Raw genomic sequence first — 6,266 nt, forward strand, 5'->3', positions numbered from 1 at the left:
AAGTCTCCATGGGGTGACTAATCAGTTGAAAGTGTCCCTTTAAGTAAAAGTACTTCTAAATTGTACTTAAGCACAGTAATTGAGTAAAGGTACTTTAGTTACTTCCCACCACTGACTCCCAACTGCACGTCCTTCTGTGGTCCCTGTTCTGTTCTTTCCACCATTGATAGTTTGCCTACAGACAAAACTATTTCAATGGACAATGGCCATCACCTTACTTACCCTCGGCCTCCACACTGCCCATCTCTCCCACACCTGGAACTGACGAGCATATTATGTGAGAATGCTGTTCATTGACTACCGGTCGGTATTCAACACCATTGTGGCCTCCACGCACGTCACCAAGCTGCAGTGTCAAGGCCGAGGCTAATGAGGTGAAGTGGAATGGAATGTGGCTGTGACGGAGATGTCAGAGAAACAGAGAGATAGAGACAGTGAGGAAAAAGAGGGCAGACATAGCCTACAGAGCATGACGCTCAAGAGATCTAGGACCGCCATCTGCAACTGGATCCTGGACTTCCTGACGGACAAACACCAGGACTTGTGGATTCTCACCAACACCACCACACTGACTTTGAGCCATGGATTAAAGCTCTCAGTCGCCACGACTGATTTCAGTCATTTGGATTCCATAGAAGCCAGATTGTCTTCTATGGAAACATGTTGCACAGCAAAAATAGCAGATCTACAAGCTCTCAATGCGTCTGCGACACATTGAGAGCTTGTAGATCGGCTATTTTCGGGTATTATTTTAAGAGTGGAGCACAATTTGAAGTGGTCAAATTCGCAATATGTTCAGAGGCATCTTCCTTGACATCTTAAAACTAACAGTCTCTTATTTCATAAAAGCAAAGGTTAAAGCTTCAATCTGTGATTTCTTCACCTAGGTTGGCAGCATGTACGAACAATATTACTAAAACATCATAATTGTGTATCATAGTTTGCCTCACAGTCATCGGACTCATTACAGATAGTCTCGCGTAGCCAGACTTTCAGAGATGTCCGCCAATAAGTCTGGTGATTTTTCTAATTCTATGGGGGCTAGAGGTGGGTGGTAACAATTCGGAGACGGAAAGAAAAAAAAAGCATTGCATAACCAATGTGAAAGACTTGTTCATTAATTTTAATCGAGGCAAATGTTTGAAATAATCATGATATTGATTTGAAGACATATGGCCCAGCCCCTAGTTAAAACCTCACCAGAAATGAGCTGCCAGCTGAGCCAACTATAGGCCCAGTGGATCATGCAAAGGTCCTAGTTATCCCAGCAATGCACTGTTCACTCTGCTACCATCTGGTATATGGCACCCAGCACTGGGTCTTCATCCAGCAGGCTCAGGGACAGTTTCTGTCCACCAGCTCTCCTCATTCCCACTGAGGGAATATACAGATATTCCCTTAGAATGGTGTTCCATCCCTCCAGTAGAGTTCCAGAGACTTGTACAATTGTTGCTGTCGCGCAGAAACCTCTTATCTCCATATACATAACTTTTTTTTTTTTTTTTGTAAATTAACGCCCTACTTGATCATACTACAGTTAAGTGTCACACAAAAGCATCACAAGTAGCAGATCCACAAGCTCTCTTTGCGCCGCATTTCGAGCTTGACGATCTGCTACTTTTGCTCATTTTGAATTTGAATCCTGAAAAGTAACAGTTTTGGACATAAGACGACGATCTATGCCACGGTGCACTGAGGCTGTTCTGGCAGCTTGTGGTGGCCCAACACCTGACAACACTTGATGATGTTTTTTTTCCTTCAGGATATTTGTATGGCTTGTCTTTATTATTCATTTATTATAACCTTTATTGTCTCCGCCAGGCCGAAAGGCATGGCAAGAGAGTATGTTTTACCCCCTGTCCGTCCGTCCGTCCGTCCGTCCGTCCGTGTGTCCATGTGTCGGTCCGTCCATCTGTCTGTGAGCAGCTAATCTCTGGCACCGTTGGCCCGGTCGCTGCGGAACTGTGCACACACACTCCCTGGATGCCAATTCAGAACCTAACAAATGTTTTACATGGGCCTGTTATAGCGCCACCAGGAGGCCAATTTGTGCAAAACGTATTTTTGTATATTACTCCTACAGAGTTTATCCAAACATCACGCAAATCAGTACACAGTATCTCTATAGTCATGTGATCAACACGGATCTGTCAGATTTTCCATATTCCATCTTGATTGGCTAAGGTTGGTTTCCAAAATTTGCAGGATTGGTCCGTTTTGAACAAAACACCTGAAATCATGAACGCAGCTTGCGACTTACGTGAAATTTCACACACGCATTCCCACTAGGCAGAGGAAGAAATGCCACCCTTTTCATATTGGCCTGTTATAGCGCCACGAGCAGGTCTAATTTAGCAAAACACATTTTTGGCACAAAATACCTCAAATCATCATTCCGATTGCCGTGAAAGGCCTAAGAAGAAATGGCACCCTTTTTACTTTGGCCTATTATAGCGACACCAGGAGGCCACAATAACGTACCTGACCTGGCGGAGACCTGTGCTCCGAGGAACACTTTTTCTAGTTATTACTATATTAACTTCTGTTTCTCTCATCTTATCGTGTTCTTATTTTATTGTTATGCACACTCTTATGCACACTGAAGCTTAATAGTACAATTGAATTTCACTGCCAATATGCTGTAATGTTCATGTACAGTATGTGGGAATAAACACCTTGACCTTGAATCTTGCCCGTTGAACCTTGAGAAGCACAGGTGCAGGAAATACTGTAGGTTGCATAAGTCACTGTTTGTCAACGTCGGCTCTGAGGACCACCAGGGGTCCAAATGGACCCTTTAAGGCCTGTAACTCTGAGAATGTACAAATGGAACAATTATGCTCCCTTTTGTACACTCTAAGACAGTGGTTCTCAAACTTTTTCATGTCAAGGACCCCAAAAATCGATGTTTTTGGCCACAGACCCCCATCTGAAAACGTTTCGTGCCAGGAACCCCCAGAAGAGAAGATTTGTGTTAAAATTCTAAATCTAAAAGAATTTTCTAAAACAAATCAAAAATAGCAGATGCACAAGATCGCGGCGCGGCACGAAGTGACGCGCTGTGAGCTTGTTTTTGAATAGCCAACATATAAAAGGATAAAGTGGTTAAAAATGATTGCGATGCTGTATCAACTAATTTTGCTGGGACCCCCACAAAAGACCCCTGGGGGTCCCCGGACCCTACGTTGAGAACCAGTACTCTAAGAAACTGTAGATTTTACAGTGCAGATTATTGCGGTCCCCGAGATAAAAACAAAGGCACAACAAATAGGGGTCCGTGGCCTCATGCATAATCAAACTGAGGGTCCTTGAAAAGAGAAAAGGTCGAGAATCAACCGGCACACGAGTCACCCTCCATTAAACTGGAGGGCCAGGCTCCCCATGCAGTCAAAGGGAGTTCTAACAGAGGCCAGACAGGCAGTTAAGTGTCAGTCAAAACCAGGACTGCCTCCCTCCATCTCCTCACTGCTCATATACTGCCCTCCTGATCGCCTGGCTGGCTGTCTGTCTGTCCTCACTGACCACTGACTGATGACAAGTGACAGCCAAGGACAGCAGTGAGCTCGAGCCCACGGCCGCGGAATTGAGTCACCAGGCAAGTTGACAGCTCCTAGCGCAGACACCCACCCACACACAAGCACGCACACACACACACAAAATCGAACTTCAATCACGTCTGTGAGGACCTAAGCCTACTGTGTGTACACTATACAGATAAACGTATATACATAATACACACAAATGCATATTTTGTGCGTACACATTGAAATGTAATATGAGATCCCGTTAAAAATCTATATCTGTCTGTTTTAACCCATTAAAACTGGGAAAGCATCTGTGTCATTTTCAATTTTAGCGTATCGTATCATGATGCGTATCGGATCGCTGTTAAAATGTACCGTTACACCCCTTATTGTAAAGACACGCTTGAGCGCTCCCCACTTTTTGGCGTAGCGCCCTGGGCACTTCAATCTGACAGTAGTTTAACTTTTGGAGAGGAGCACTGGGATTTTGATGGTCCTGAGAAGTTCATCTTTACTTAGTTTCAGCTAAGCTATTTGTGGCTAATAAGTAATAACCCAGATGATGCAAATGCCGTTTGGGCAGTGAGCGTCTCAATGGCTGCGAGGAGTGCTACAGTATGGACCTGATATCCAAAGCGCTCCTCAGCTCAAAAGGTGCTCTCCGTGGACACGGCCCCTTGGGGAAAAATGCCCCCTTCCGTGCAAGATATCGGTGTTGTCGGGCAGAAAGCTCTTATTAAAAGCATGAAAAGATCTGCTACTTTTGCTATTTTTGTATTTGAGTTTTGGACATATGAGGTTTCCACCAGCCAGTCAAAATGTAATACTCCTTGGAACTACTGTAATTTGATTTTTGTGAACACAATTGTGTCTCAAAATAATTCCTACGAAGAAGCATATTCCTAATTACAGAGTATGGCATATGGTGACTGTGGTGGCTTAGGGAAAATACAACTATTGTATTTGTATGTATTGAAATAGTCAGATATACAAAATTTTAATAAAACCATTTACCCTGATTCCCTGTTAGGGATCAAATATATCCCTTTATGGCCTAGAGCATATGCATTGTGATGAGTCGTGTTCTCTGCAAGTATAATAATGAAATCCCATATTATTTATAATGAAATCAAAGGCAAGGTTGGTTAGGTTAAATATTTATCGGTTCAAAGAGCCTCTTTTACATGGTGGTGGTATGCAGCATGCATTCCTGCAAAACATGCATTATTAAAAGGCAACATGGATCATAAGCAATCCATGGAAAAGGTGAGGCTTGCTTTGGTATACGGTCTACTGCAAACGGTGTTAAATAGGCTACCGCACAGTGTGGCATTAGAGGGTAATCTGTAGGGTTAAATGCATTGGAACACACATGCATAATATATGTGTGCTTCTCTGTTCCTTGTGATGAAATGGGACATCCACTGTGTAATTTTCTTCTCATTACAGGGAGATAAGTGGATTTCTTAAAAGCCAGTGTAATTGTAAAAGCCACGGGGAATCGCTGTTACGGAGGGGTTATGAATTTAACAGTAAAATCTGCCACACCTAAGCAAATAGCGCTAAGTGCAATATAAGTGAATTCTTTACTGGGGACACTTAATGGCGTCACACGGGGCGAAAAACAAGCTTCTTGGAAAGGCTATTGTGTGTATATTTGTGATTCATTCTCATGGGAGAGAACACGTTAAATCAATGGAGGGAAAACATTTGAGCCTAATGTATCCATTTGTAACTCTCACAGAGTTAAATTAACACTCAGGATTTTACTCTGTACGGTATGCAGGGGAAATAATTAACAGTTGGTTTATTGTTTATTAACCCATTCAATCCGGGAATGCATCCTGTGCCATTTTAGATGTTTTGCTATAACCATTGTTTTATACTTAGCTATTCAAAAAAAGAGCAGATATACAAGCTCGTAGCGCGGCACTTGTAGATCTGCTATTTATTTATTAATTTTTATCGTAAAAATGTGTGCAAATTGTTGAATATAGATATATTTTTTAAAGCGACATTTTTTAAATCTTTGCTTCTGGGGATTCTACAAATGTCCTCTAAATCCTTACAGTAAAACATTTTAATTAAATTATGTTGCAATAATATCAGTGGTTCTCAGACTTTTTTCATGTCAAGGACCACCCAAAATGATATGTATTTGTCCGCGGACCCCCCCCCCCCCCCCACCATCTGAAAATATTTAGTTCCAGGGACCCCTAGAAGCAAAGATTTTAGTTAATTATGTACATATACACATTTTCAAAAAAATTATAAAAAATATCAGATCTACAAGCTCATAGCGCGGCACTCGGTGCCGCGCTATGAGCTTGTATATCTGCTATTTTTTAATAGCCAAAGAAATCTAAAGTGACACGAATACGTTTCCGGACTGCATGGGTTAAAACATTAGCTGATGCCAGTGGCACTAGTCTTCCCCAGGGCCCGAGATCCCACATACAACATATAAAATGCATACAATATACATCATTCAGCAGACATTATGCAGTGCAGTATACATCATTCAGCATATGCATACAATGTATTACAATCAGTACATTAATTGCATAAGGAACAAACAGCCTGCCTATGTCAAGACATATAAAAGGAAGAGTTTAGATCAGCCATTCCCAACATTTTCAGGATCAGGTCCCACGAAAGCTTCGCCGTGGCCCACACATCTGACCACTGTTAAGGGTTCAGATGGGTGGGCCGTGTGCATTTTCAGAGCATGTATATGTTAAT

Source organism: Gymnoscopelus braueri, assembly GCF_963280865.1.
Source record: "Gymnoscopelus braueri genome assembly, chromosome: 1".
In the NCBI taxonomy this organism is placed as follows: Eukaryota; Metazoa; Chordata; class Actinopteri; order Myctophiformes; family Myctophidae; genus Gymnoscopelus; species Gymnoscopelus braueri.